We start from the raw sequence: 15846 nt of genomic DNA, 5'->3' as shown, positions 1-15846 counted from the left end.
GGAAAGTAACAATGATTATGTAACTGGGGCTACCGCTGCCTCTTTTTACCTTGAAATTATTTTCTTTTGAGATTGCAGAAAATGTATGTTGGCTAGATCTGCTGGTTTTATCAATTTCATTGCTCCATATCTCTCGGATTTCCCACCTTCTGACGTTTCCTCTACACAAACATTGCATTTCAATAGAATTCCCTCGTCATCAGTATTCTCCCCAGCAGTACTGCACATGTCTCAGATCTCAGCTGCAAAGAACATTGATGTGTACCGACCTGAGCTATGATTCAATCTGCATTTTAACAAGAGGTCACATCTCGACCTTGGTGTATCCTTGGGGAATCTGATACTCTGGTTGCCAAAGCCCATTCCCACTTCAAAGAAGTACATTCTCAGTGATGTAATATCAAGAGTCCAAACACATTTTCCTTTAGGTAAAGACATGCACATAAATATGCATATATGTGGTAAAGTTACATTCATGAAGCATGTTTGGAAATCAAACAAATGCTTTACATTTTTTTTTAAGTTTCATTTTGCTATTATACAGTGTGCGATGCAAAGGCAGGCCTGACTGTCCAAAATAATTCTTGCTCCATGTTCTTGAGCATTTTTTAAACATTTTATTTTCAAATATCCATACCCCAAAAGATCAGAGATTTTCATGGAAGGGAATCTCAAAGGATGCTCTGTGTCTTTCACAAGAAACTTTCGGTGATGTGAAGTCTTTGAAGATTGACTCTCTGTGGATGTGAAGACTTTGATGTAATCCGACGCCAACATGTATAATTATGAAAAAGTATAATATAGAAAGACAGTATGAGAACATTAATTTGGAGACAGTTGAAGAACTCTTGATAAACATTCAAAAGAATAATTTAAAGAGAGTGCACTGGCTCAGGGCTGCTAGGATTACTCAAAAGGACACAAGGTCTTCCGACTCCTTTTTTAAACTTTTTTTTTACTGGCTACACGACAGATAGCTTATTATTTTACAGCATGTTCAAAGATGCACTATGCAACATTAAAACAACACTTCAAAGAAATGAGGCACCTTATTAATGTTGGCAGTAGCAAGCAAAATTGCTGATGCTTCATTGTTCCACCTTTACATTTTTTAAAGCTAACAATGAAGAAGATAATACTTACCTTTCATGCATATTTTTTATATTTTGCAAAGTTGTTGAATTAAGCTATTTCACAAGTGAATTTCCTTTTAAATTAGAACCCCAGAGAGCATAGTAATTTATGCTATTCTCTGAATATTAAGGCTGACCTGCAATAGATTGCGAAAATATATTCTAGGTGTCATTTTTTTGATCTTTAAACAGATGTCCCTGAAAAGCGACTTCTTTATTTTCCTTCTCTAGGTGTCACTCCAGCACAACCCATGAAAGAAGAGTTTTAGTAAACATACACAAATAAATGTGTGGTTTCGCTTGCTGTGCGAAAGGGAAGTTACTCAGCCACTAATGAACACCAAACCACAGGCTACTTTCTGAATTGCCATTTGAGCTATTGCTGGAAAACCTTGCCATCTTGCGACTGGAAGGACAACTGAAGGGCTTCAGCTTTCATGACATTTTGTCAGGATTTTGATCAAAGTTTAAAAGTAGACGGTGTAAATATTTTTAATAAGTACTTTTCTATTGGCAAACGTAGTGGGTTAATAATTTATTTAGTTATGTTAAAATGCTAAGTATTTTTTGATACAATTAATCAGACACTGCTAATAGATAATGAAGGGAATGTCACGTTCATCTCACCACTCTATCTACATGTAGGAGTTAGCTGTTGTGGGATTGGACTTTGTAGTGTCCCCAGTGAAGAGAATAAAAACCATATATTTTCTCATTATTCACCAGCTCGCCCTTTAATGATCGTTTAGTTGAATGTATGCCAAATGTATAGGAGATGTGAGGTAGAGGGGGTCTGATATGTGGAATTACACGTGTCGTGAATAGTTTGTGAAAAATCAATATAATTTTACTTTTCTTTTCGTTTAGCATTTCCTTATGTCATTCAAACGGAATTGCAAAGGCTATTCTCTTGTCTTACTGTTTAGGTGAGGTCTTGTGTTTGATATAATTACCCAAGTGCATTTCAAAGGATAAATGAATGAAAGTACAGCAGGCCATATTTTCTTTTTTACAATATTCTGCATTGTCTCAGAATCCAATCAATATTTTTATGATCTCGCTACAGAAATCCCCACCTGTCTATCCGGGACCCCTTAGTGTACTGTACCCCACAGAGCTAATCGTTGCTGAAGACTGGGTGGCTTTCCTGTCAATCTCAGATTGACAGCTGCAACTACTGAATTAATTTACACCAAATCACAAAAATATACCAACATCTACCTTTCTGCCAAATGTGGTGTAAATATATTTAACAGTTCGGGCTGTAGCCATGTCTAAAGTTTCTATGGAAATTAACATGATGAAAATGGGTTTTGGGACCTCCCCTTTTTTCTCAGCCCTGGATCAACCGAAACTTTCAAGACAGCAGCTGAAGTGAGTGGCAAAGTAGTTTAATAATGTTGGTGAGAATTCATCAAATGACGTCAAAGTTATTGACAAATGAAAAGCACTTTTTCTATGGAAACTTATATAAATATTCACTGAAAAATCCATAGGTTTCAGGCCTTATATAGTTAGGAATTAGCATTTAAAAAACCTTTAAAATTCACTCAAAAAACTATAAGTTTTAGGGGTGTTATAGTTAGCTGGACATTTCACTCATACAAAACCATTGAAATTCCTCCTACATAGTTAGTTGTACTAACTATATAGGATGATGATGTCATCAGTGATGTCATCAGTGATGTCATTTGAGTCATTGAGTGATGTCACTGACCATGTCATGAATGATGTAATATGTGACATCATCAGCAGTGGATTGCGGGTGCGCGAAATATAGTTAGTACAACTAACTATATAGGAGCAATTTTAATGGTTTTGTATGAGTGAAATGTCCAGCTAACTATAACACCCCTAAAACTTATAGTTTTTTGAGTGAATTTTAAAGGTTTTTTAAATGCTAATTCCTAACTATATAAGGCCTGAAACCTATGGTTTTTTCAGTGAATTTCAAAGGTTTTTTAAATGCTAATTCCTAACTATATAAGGCCGGAAACCTATGGTTTTTTCAGTGAATTTGCAAGGTTTTTTAAATGCTAATTCCTAACTATATAAGGTCTGAAACCTACGTTTTTTTCAGTGAATTTCAAAGTTTTCAAAGCATACTGGGGGTCCCTGGGGGCCAACTAGCCCACCTGGAACCTCCAGTATGTGCGAGGGGGCTGCATTGCACAGAGGTGTAATGAGGCTATGCCTCTTTTTACACCTCTCTGCAACGCAGGCCACTGGCGCGTTTGCAGAGGGGGGACAAATTCCCCTTGCATACTGGGGGTCCCTGGGTCATATCTGCCCAAACGCCAAAATTCCGAACGATTGAAAATGACTTTTCTTGAGAAACATTTGGATTTGGATTATCTTGTCCTATACTTTGGAATTTTTGAAAGACTGACTTTGAGGATGCTATAAATTACTCAAGTCTGCCCGAATTGTGTGGGTAAAATTGATACCTAGTCACTTTGAATAAGAATGTACTTACGTCTCGTCTAACATTTGGAAGAAATATCTAGATATATGACAACAGGATACCGACATAACTTGAAGGAAATAAGAACGCCCTGAAGAAGTTCTGTTGTACAGAACGAAACACGTCAGCTGGCTGTGGTACATAAACTTAAGGAAAATAAAAGCATTTGAATATACACCAAGATTCAGCGCTTCAATAAGGACTCTAAGTGATATGATTTGATTGGACTTATTGTGCAAGTGGTGCTGTGCCAAACTTTGGAATATTCTCCACTACTCTCTACTACTTACTCTCTACTACTCCACTACTCTCTAATACTCACTCTCTACTACTCATTCTCTACTACTCTACTACTCTCTACTACTCTCGCTCTACTACTCACTCCCTACTACTCACTATCTACTACTCTCTACTACTCACTCTCTACTACTTTCTACTCTCTACTACTCACTCTCTACTACTCTCTCTCTACTACTCTCTACTACTCACTCTACTACTCACTCTACTACTCACTCTTTACTACTCTCTACTATTCTCTCTCTCTACTACTCACTCTCTACTACTCTCTACTACTCACTCTTTACTACTCTCTACTACTCACTCTTTACTGCTCTCTACTACTCACTCTACTACTTACTCTCTACTACTCTCTACTACTCACTCTCTACTACTCACTCTCTACTACTCACTCTACTATTAACTCTACTACTCTCTACTACTCACTCTCTGCTACTCTCTCTACTGCTCTCTACTACTCTCTACTACTCACTCTCTACTCTATTACTCACTCTCTTCTCTCTACCTCTCTACCTCTCTCTACTTCTTTCTCTACTAGTCTCTACCTCTACCTCTCTACCTCTCTCTACACGCACACATATACACATATATATATGCATATATATGCATATGCATTTATGTATGTGTATATATTACCTACTGGCGATAGCCAGTAGGTATATATAGTTAGGATTGTTTTCCATAGGGAAATCGCAACATTCTATTGGGAATAACTTTGGCGCCGGTTGAGGAATCTTCCTGAAATTTTCCTTAACTTTGCCTCGCGGCGCTCCGCTCCTTCCCTGAAAGTTTTGGGGGGGATTCGTCAAGCGGGGGCCGAGATAAAAGGGGGGTCCCAAAACGTGTTTTCCCCATGTTAATTTCCATAGGGCGGTTGGACTCACTTTTAGCCCGAACGGCTGAATGGTTTTCCACCAAACTTGGCAAAATTGTAGGGACTGGTAGCCCGATGTGCCTTTGCTATGTCTCAAGATATGTGCTCCAGTGGTTTTTACGAAAATTAACTTTGAAAAAATATATATTGGGCTACATTGGGCTATATATATGTTAGAGCCCAAATGTAGCCCAATGTAGCCCAATGTAGCCCAATGCAGCCCAATGTAGCCCAAAGATGACCACCAGAGACAAAAAAAACAAATGTAGCCCAAATATCAACCAGATGTAGCCCAACTATAGCCCAATGGCAGAATGTCCCAGAGTGTTCTAAAGAACAACTAGAGCGCTAACAGTCTTACTTATGACAAAAGTATGGCACACCTGAAGTCATTTTGATTGGAATAAAGTGTTAACACTTAAAACATTTAATTTGCAAAGGAACAAAATGAGGGGGTTCATTTTGCCATAGAATCAAATCAAATCAAATCAAAAAGCTTTATTCGATTATCACAAGGATATCATAAACGCGTACATTACATTAATCAATTTATAATTAAAATCCAAATAAAAAATGCCAGAAGAAAAACATATCTTCACAGGGAACAGATGAGTTAACATTTTCCATGCGAACAATTAAAAAAGTTCAAAAAGCAATCACTAAATATACCAATTCATATGTCACATCATAATGAGTTAATAAGTATCACGTCCCTGTTCTCCAGTTGTTGTAAACGGTCAAAACCAAAATAATACATGAATTACATAATCATTAGTCCTAGGAGCAACATTCATTATATACACATTATTAAAAACCATTTCAATACAATAGTTGATTAAATAAATCGATTCAAATGATTAACTAAACACAGGATATCACTACTAGAAGACACTTCATAAGAAATAATTTCGGGTGGGGATGTTGGAGCCATTCTGTACATACACACTCCGATCCAGGCGATAATTATTCTCTAAGTTAATACTTTCTGGGAAGTAGTGTTTCTCTCTGGTCTTGTCTTTGAGGGCCGAAGATAGCGGAACCTGGGGTAAAAATCTTGGAGGCCCCAGACAGAGATCGGGCCATCCCCTAATTGTGGAAACCAAGATTGTAGATAAGGCACCACCCGATCGCTCTAGAATCTAACTAGCACCAGGTCGCCTGAAAGGGCCTTTGGAAGGGGGCCGAGCCATCCCACCCTTCTAACACTTCGAATGGCACCATCAATGTTCGCTGGCAAGGGTCGATTCCTAGACAGCCAATAGATGACCTTGTGTTTTAAATCCTCCGGTCTCTCGGTTTTTCCCTTTGTAATTGGTAAAACACCAGTGAGGACACAAACAAAGGGGGCGGCAATTGGGGGCAGATGTATATGCTTAGTGTAAACTGGGTTAGTACTAGATTTCTCCTCATATAGAGGGTGAACATTTGGCACCCCTACATCAGCGAAGATACTCTTCTTGGTAATGGATTCGGTGACGGGTGGCGAGGAGATACATGGGCGGTTCTGTGGGACCATGGGTCTATTAGGAGAGATGCTTCCTCTTTGAGGTGTTAACTTGGAAACCTTGGTAGCGGATAAGGGCTGTGATGGACCCAATCCTGTCAGGGTCTTATTAGGTTGAGTCGGTGCCCTAAATGAGGTCTCAATATCGCTTAGTCTATCCCCTAAGGAGTTGATTCTTGTAGTCAAGGGGGATAGTAGAGAGGAGACCACTCGCTCAATCAGGGCCAGAAGGGCTGCCTGTTGGGGAGGTGCAAAGGATTCAATACTATCACTGACCTGGGGTACTATAGATGACGTGCTGAAGGACGGTAAGGGATTTGTACAAGGCTTGAGTAGTTTAGCTTCCCTCCCCATGCTGTTATCCCCGGGGCGCTTTCTTGTGACCATAGGAGAATTGGGGAGCCCTAGTTGTTTAATGTTTACTTCTACTAACGGGGATAAGAGTGGGGCAACCAGAATATTATCATTTGCGTTCAGTAACGAATTAGTCGGCAGATGAACGGGAAGTGCAGAGCTGGGTAGAGCTTGAGGTGGGTCGACTATGCTCTCAACTGGTACATATTGAATGTGACAAAGGGCGTTCAATTCCTCCAAACAGGACACACTAGATGTAGTGTTGAGTAGCTGCACCTCGGGTTGTTTACAGTCTACGCTGTGAGAGGGCAAGCGAGTTTCTAGGTCTTCCAAATCACGAATAACAGGTAATAATGCCCTGTCTATCCTTTCTACATAGCAGTCAAACCTCCCCCTACTAGGATCACTTGGGAGAGTACAAGGATTGAGAGCCCCCTTATGAGACATAGCGACAGTGCAGCAGACAAAGCCCCGCATAGAGTCAATGGAAGTCAATGGAAGTCAATGGAAGTCCTGGTGACTCTGCAGTGATTGTAGAAATGTAGGTCAAAGGCACACTATACCTTATTCAGTAGAGGCCAAGGGGGGTGGCCCGTCCCGTCCTTCTCGGGCCTCTGAGGGCCTTAGAGGGCCCGCCCTTTGCCCGGGCTTAGCCCGCGCGCGAGCCCGCTACGCGAGGGCTGTCCTTCTTTTTCTATCCCCTCCGGGGGCGGAAGTAGTAAGAGAGGAGTCTGGGGGATGTAGTTTCCCCACCCCACGGCAGCCACTATCCTGTAGTTCTGCGGCGGCGGGGGAGAAGCATCAAGGATTCCCAAATGTCCTGTGGGCAGCAGTGAGCAGGTAGGGGTGATTCTCCCCCCAAAAGGAGTCTTCTACCCCCCACAACGAGTGTTCAAAGGAGCGCCCACTCCACCAGGGCTGTCCTTCTTTTTCTATCCCCTCCGGGGGCGGAAGTAGCAGCAGAGGAGTCTGGGGGATGTAGTTTCCCCACCCCACGGCAGCCACTATCCTGTAGTTCTGCGGCGGCGGGGGAGAAGCATCAAGGATTCCCAAATGTCCTGTGGGCAGCAGTGAGCAGGTAGGGGTGATTCTCCCCCCAAAACGAGTCTTCTACCCCCCACAACGAGTGTTCAAAGGAGCGCCCACTCCACCAGGGCTGTCCTTCTTTTTCTATCCCCTCCGGGGGCGGAAGTAGCAGCAGAGGAGTCTGCGGGATGTAGTTTCCCCACCCCACGGCAGCCACTATCCTGTAGTTCTGCGGCGGCGGGGGAGAAGCATCAAGGATTCCCAAATGTCCTGTGGGCAGCAGTGAGCAGGTAGGGGTGATTCTCCCCCCAAAACGAGTCTTCTACCCCCCACAACGAGTGTTCAAAGGAGCACCCACTCCACCAGGGCTGTCCTTCTTTTTCTATCCCCTCCGGGGGCGGAAGTAGCAGCAGAGGAGTCTGGGGGATGTAATTTCCCCACCCCACGGCAGCCACTATCCTGTAGTTCTGCGGCGGCGGGGGAGAAGCATCAAGGATTCCCAAATGTCCTGTGGGCAGCAGTGAGCAGGTAGGGGTGATTCTCCCCCCAAAACGAGTCTTCTACCCCCCACAACGAGTGTTCAAAGGAGCGCCCACTCCACCAGGGCTGTCCTTCTTTTTCTATCCCCTCCGGGGGCGGAAGTAGCAGCAGAGGAGTCTGGGGGATGTAGTTTCCCCACCCCACGGCAGCCACTATCCTGTAGTTCTGAGGCGGCTGGGGAGAAGCATCAAGGATTCCCAAATGTCCTGTGGGCAGCAGTGAGCAGGTAGGGGTGATTCTCCCCCCAAAACGAGTCTTCTACCCCCCACAACGAGTGTTCAAAGGAGCGCCCACTCCACCAGGGCTGTCCTTCTTTTTCTATCGACTCCGGGGGCGGAAGTAGTAGCAGAGGAGTCTGGGGGATGTAGTTTCCCCACCCCACGGCAGCCACTATCCTGTAGTTCTGCGGCGGCGGGGGAGAAGCATCAAGGATTCCCAAATGTCCTGTGGGCAGCAGTGAGCAGGTAGGGGTGATTCTCCCCCCAAAACGAATCTTCTACCCCCCACAACGAGTGTTCAAAGGAGCGCCCACTCCACCAGGGCTGTCCTTCTTTTTCTATCCCCTCCGGGGGCGGAAGTAGCAGCAGAGGAGTCTGGGGGATGTAGTTTCCCCACCCCACGGCAGCCACTATCCTGTAGTTCTGCGGCGGCGGGGGAGAAGCATCAAGGATTCCCAAATGTCCTGTGGGCAGCAGTGAGCAGGTAGGGGTGATTCTCCCCCCAAAACGAGTCTTCTACCCCCCACAACGAGTGTTCAAAGGAGCGCCATAGAAATTATGATTAGTGCTGAAGAAAGAAAAATTAGGGCACATTTTGAGTGACTTCTCAAATCCTCTTATATTTCATTAAAAAAAATTCTGATATGCAGTCTCCCAAGATGGCCACCAGAGACAAAAGAGCCCAAATGTAGCCCAAATATCAGCCAGATGTAGCCCAACTATCGCCCAATTACAGAATGTCCCAGAGTGTTCTAAAGAACAACTAGAACGCTAACAGTCTTACTTATGACAAAAGTATGGCACACCTGAAGTCATCTTGATTGGAATAAAGTGGTAACACTTAATACATTTAATTTGAAAAGGAACAAAATGAGGGGTTTCATTTTGCCATAGAAATTTTATATATATATATATTCACTGAAAAAACCATAGGTTACACACAAGTTATAGTTAGGAATTAGCATTGAAAAAACCTTTGAAATTCACTGAAAAAACCATAGGTTTCACACCAGTTGTAGTTAGCTGGAAATTTTACTTGCATAAAACCATTGAAATTACCACGTTATAGTTAGTTGGACTCACTATAACTTGCACGTCTGCAATGCACTGCTGATGACGTCACATATTACATCACTCATGCATATATTTAAATATTTAAACATTACTCGCTAATATATGTATTCACTAAGATACACTTAATAAGCCAGTTAACCAATCAATTTTTTTTTTAAAAAACACTGAAAAAACCATAGGTTTCAGGCCTTATATAGTTAGGAATTAGCATTTAAAAAACCTTTGAAATTCACTGAAAAAACCATAGGTTTCAGGCCTTATATAGGGGCTCATTAGGATTGCGGTTTTTCCGCATCCTCCGGGCCGGCGGAAGCCCCCGCTGGCCCGGAGGATGCGGAAAAACTGCAGCGGACCCACCAAAGACCCACCGCCACATTAGGATGGCTGGTGGGTCCTGGTTTCCGTCCGCAGCTTTTCCGCCGCGGTTGGCTTACAAACGCGGCGGAAAAGCTGTAATATGGTGACGGTGTCTCTCAGACACCGTCCACCATATTAGGATGCACAGAAAGAAATGCTTTTACACGGCGGATATTCTGCCGTGTAAAAGCATACGGTGCTTCACTGCGGGGCCCGTTGCGGGCCCCCTGGGTGAAGGGGGGGTGGGGGGTGCACATGGGGGGTACCTATTGTACCCCCCTGCATATGTATGCAACAAGCGGCAGGCACCGCGCGGTGCCTGCTGCTTGCTGCATACATATGCAATGTATGCTTTTTTAACATTGCGGCGGGTGCAGCTTGAAGCTGCACCCGCCGCAATGTTAAATATCCAGGATGTGACCGCCAGGGTGGCGGTCACATCCTAATTTGCACGGAGGGACCGCCGCAGCCCATGCGGACGGTCCCTCCTACTCTAGGGTGGCGGACGGACGCAAGTCCGTCCGCCATCCTAATGAGCCCCATAGTTAGGAATTAGCATTTAAAAAACCTTTGAAATTCACTGAAAAAACCATAGGTTTCAGGCCTTATATAGTTAGGAATCAGCATGTAAAAAACCTTTGAAATTCACTGAAAAAAACATAGGTTTTAGGCCTTATATAGTTAGGAATTAGCATTTATAAAAACCTTTGAAATTCACTGAAAAAAGCATAGGTTTCAGGAGTTATATAGTTAGGAATTCGTTTTTAAAAAACCTTTGAAATTCACTCAAAAAACTATAAGTTTTAGTGGTGTTATAGTTAGCTGGACATTTTACTCATACAAAACCAATGAAATTGCCTCTATATAGTTAGTTGTACTAACTATATTTCGCGCACCCGCAATCCACTGCTGATGATGTCACATATTAGATCATTCATGACATGGTCAGTGACATCACTGATGACATCTCAAATGACATCACAGATGACATCACTGATGACATCATCCATGTGACAATCACATACACCTTTTCATACACTATTACAATTTTTCATCACTGCATACACACATCTAATCACTTACCTATGGATTCACTCATACATGCTGTCAATGAACAATAGAACACTATCAAAAATACTTATACATCTATATCGACATTAAACAACAGCACACATCCTATTCACACATGAAGTCATCCTACTCACTTATGCAAACAATGGATCATACTTACATATTTACTTAGCAAAACACTTATACAAACACCACTTCTTCTATTCATTTAGATAGTAAGTCATACTTAGTGAATTATAAAATCATTATTACAAGTATACAGTTATCCATACAGTCACTCACACAATCATTGTGTCTTATGTATACTTATTTATATACAACAACTGACACATACACTGCCTTTTATTTTTCTAGTTTGTTGGACCTGTACCTTTGAGAAATATATTTGCTCATCACCACACCCATAAAGAGATTCCCTCACCCAAACTGTTAGAACATGTAGTTTTAACTTCATATATCTACTGAATCAACTATTCACACATCTTTGGACAGTCACACACCCCCCACCGAACCACACACACTTTCACACTCCCATACAAATACTCAGTTAACTAATCAATAACTAATATAGACATTCACATAGCTAGTAACCAACTGTAGAATCAGTTTACACAACAACTGACAAAGTGATACAGATATTCACACAGTTTAGTCACTATCCACTATATTTAGTGAGACATTATAAATTGGTCAAGTAAACAGTCAATTACACTGCTACTAAATCCTCCATCCAAATATTTATTTATATATATGGGGGGCCAGTAACAAAGCCGTGAGGGGAACGGCCTTCACCTTTACCTTCCTGCACCGGCCGAAAAACGCTGCTCTGCCGTGAGGGGAACGGCTGCAGGCAGCGAGTGCACCAGCGAGTGCACCACAATACCCAGCTGCCCCGGGGGTCCGGCGCCGCGCAACGGTAGTGACGCGATTGACGTGCCTGGAGGCGCCATAACTGCGGGGAACGCCTCCCGCCTCGCGGGACGCGCGCGGGCAGTGCCGGGCTAAGCTTGGGACTAGGGCGGGGCCATCTGCGGCCATCAGAGACCAGAGGAGGCTGGGACGGGGCCAGTCCCCTTGGCTCGGAGTGTGGAGAAGAAGATAAAGTATTAAAGGTACTGTTACCCTTTACCTATCCCCCTCTTACTAATAGGTCTTTCCCATTCGCCATCATTGTGATACTATTGACTTGTTTACACTGATGACATGACCTGCAAGGGGGGTACCAGGAATATCTCCGCCCACAGTGACTTGTTCAGAGGAACCATGGACCACTATCTAAAGAGGGTAACGCTCCCCATTGTCAGAGAACTAGAGCGAATAGAGCGATCCTCCGTCCTGGATAGTTCGCCCACTATGTGCTCTCCTTTACAGACTGCTGATGTTGCTCCAGAGATATCCTTACTGGAGGAGCTTAACAACATGTGCAAATCCACGTATGCTCCTGTGGAATCAGACAATGTGCAAATTAATTCCCCTATCTGCGCCATAGCAAATATTAGCCCTCAGTCCTGCAATCAACCTTAACCTCAACCAACTCACAGTATTCAGGATGCACCCCCTTTAATACGATCAAAAGAAAACTTGCATTCGGCTTTGACCCCTCAGCTCACTATCGCTAAAAGGAAGAGAGATGGGGTCAAACAATTGGGGAGACAGGCCAAGCATCAGAAACTAAATCCTTACCCCGTATCTCCCAACACTCCCAACATTGTTATATCGAATCCACCTATCCATACTTGTTTAATGGCTTCGATTGAGAACATGATTAGGACTATAATATCCCCGTTGATGGATAAAATGGTTAGTTTAGGGGACAGGCTCACGGGCGTTGAGGAAGCCATCAAGGCCAATTCATTATCTGTAAAACCTATGGCAATATCCACTCAACCACAGTGTTTAGCGGCCACAGAAATGCCCGAAACCTCTATACAAAGCAAGACCACTCATAACCAACTATTAACTCCACATGTGAAAAGTTTTGATCCCCCTGTCACAACTGTACGGAGCTCTCGCCATAGAGTAGGGCTAAACAAACAATCGACATCAAATAAGGGAACAGTGGTCAATCATAACAATATGTTGCCCAAAACCAACCATCTACGCTTGCCTCCAGAGGCCACCCCTATTGTGTGTGTCCTTTCGGGAGTACCTGAACTTATGAGGGGGAAACATGAAAGCCATATGGACCTAAGAAACAAGGTTACGTTTTGGTTATCCAAAAATAGACCTCTACCACCCAACATCGATGGAACCATACTTAGTGTCAGAAGGGTGGGTTGGCTAGGACCTCTGCGCAAGGACTTGGTGGGCGATCTGGTACTTGTCAAATTCAGGACTAAATATGTTGTTCCCTTTCTTCAATCTTGGCAGCCTCAAATAGGAGATGGTCCCATATCTATCTGGAGTATAAGTGACTTCTACCCAAGATCACTATATGTTTAGTTGAAATGTAAAAAAATTCACAGAGCAACCACCTGATGGGCAGGTGGGGTCCTGCATGAAGTGGCTATATTCATCTCCACGCCTGACCAACTTGACTATTTATCTCGCCCTAGAATGTTTAGCCGTTTATTTTATCGACTTGATTTTATTTCTATACATGTAATTTTGATGAAATGTTTTGGTGTATATCTATATACTGTTTTTGCTTTTATGATTCTTATATAGAAATCGAATAAAGCTAAGAATGAATGAATGAATGAATAGAACACTATCAAAAATACTTATACATCTATATCGACATTAAACAACAGCATGCATCCTATTCACATATGAAGTCATCCTACTCACTTATGCAAACAATGGATCATACTTACATATTTACTTAGCAAAACAGTTATACAAACACCACTTCTTCTATTCATTTAGATAGTAAGTCATACTTAGTGAATTATAAAATCATTATTACAAGTATACAGTTATCCATACAGTCCCTCACACAATCATTGTGTCTTATGTATACTTATTTATATACAACAACTGACACATACACTGCCTTTTATTTTTCTAGTTTGTTGGACCTGTACCTTTGAGAAATATATTTGCTCATCACCACACCCATAAAGAGATTCCCTCACCCAAACTGTTAGAACATGTAGTTTTAACTTCATATATCTACTGAATCAACTATTCACACATCTTTGGACAGTCACACACACCACACACACTTTCACACTCCCATACAAATACTCAGTTAACTAATCAATAACTAATATAGACTTTCACATAGATAGTAACCAACTGTAGAATCAGTTTACACAACAACTGACAAAGTGATACAGATATTCACACAGTTTAGTCACTATCCACTATATTTAGTGAGACATTATAAATTGGTCAAGTAAACAGTCAATTACACTGCTACTAAATCCTCCATCCAAATATTTATTTATATATATCCACTCATTCTTCAATGTAAATTGCTATATATATAATGCATATTTAAATAACGAAGCAAACCACATTCACTGGATGATGTCATCAGTGATGTCATTTGAGATGTCATCAGTGATGTCACTGACCATGTCATGAATGATCTAATATGTGACATCATTAGCAGTGGATTACGGGTGCGCGAAATATAGTTAGTACAACTAACTATATAGGAGCAATTTCATTGGTTTTGTATGAGTAAAATGTCCAGCTAACTATAACACCACTTAAACTTATAGTTTTTTGAGTGAATTTCAAAGGTTTTTTAAAAACTAATTCCTAACTATATGACTCCTGAAACCTATGGTTTTTTCAGTGAATTTCAAAGGTTTTTTTAAATGCTAATTCCTAACTATATAAGGCCTAAAACCTATGTTTTTTTCAGTGAATATATATACATACATATATAAACATATATAATCTGCATATCTATATAAATACAAATATAAATGCATGCATACATATACATATATGCATACATATGTATGTTATTTACATGAAAGTTTTAAAAACACTAATAAAAGCAAAGCTAAAGAGCCACCTCATTACAAACAGAATGGCTTTAACTTAAACGAGGGCGAGATCTATTGCATTTTCAATGCTTGTTTACTTTGGTTCCATCAAGAAGGCATTCAGATGTGTCACACATTTGCCATAAATTCTGAATGTTAGCACTCTAGTTGCTCATTAGATCACTGTAGTAAAGCTACTGCTCACCAGGGAAGTTTGCTGCTAATCATACTTTCTATGGCAAAATGAACCCCCTCATTTTGTTCCTTTTTAAATTAAATGTTTTCAGACTTACCACTTTATTCCAATCAAGATGGCTTCAGGTGTGCCATACCTTTGTAATAAGTAGGACTGTTAGCGCTCTAGTTGTTCTTTAGAACACTCTAGGAGGCTGCAGTAGAACACAAAGGAATCAACTGACAGTCTCTGTCCTTGTTGGATGTACATGTTTTACTGAGAATATCAGACTTCATTCTCACATGACTGAGAAAGATAATGTGAATTTACAGAAAATATGCTTTCAGTTTAGCTTATAGATCCCCTTCCAAACCACTGTGGGAAAAGCATGAGATATTAGTTTTCTTTCAAACATGATTCATGATATCCCAGCAGAAGGCTTTTTCACATGGTAAAATCACCTTAGAACACACCACAATTCCTAAAATGAGTATGGTACCATCAACAAATGATTTATAATGTAACTAAAGTCCTAAAACCCTCTATTAACTACAATGCTTTTTAATGAGGTGCTATCATGTATATTGGTCCCAAGATGGCTGTCAACACTTCTTGGATGAAGTGCTGACAGCCAATCAGATCTCACGATGAGATGTGTGGTTAGGCTCCGCCCAGATATATATGTGTTTTTGAAGTTAATTTTCATAAAAACCACTGGAGCAACTTTCACCAAATATAGCAAAGGCACTTCTGCGTACCAGTCCCTACGATTTTGCCAAGTTTGGTGTAATTCCGTTCAGCGGTTCGGGCTGTAG

This window comes from Lissotriton helveticus, chromosome 11 (genome assembly GCF_964261635.1).
Source record: "Lissotriton helveticus chromosome 11, aLisHel1.1, whole genome shotgun sequence".
In the NCBI taxonomy this organism is placed as follows: domain Eukaryota; kingdom Metazoa; phylum Chordata; class Amphibia; order Caudata; family Salamandridae; genus Lissotriton; species Lissotriton helveticus.
This window is presented reverse-complemented; position numbering follows the sequence as displayed.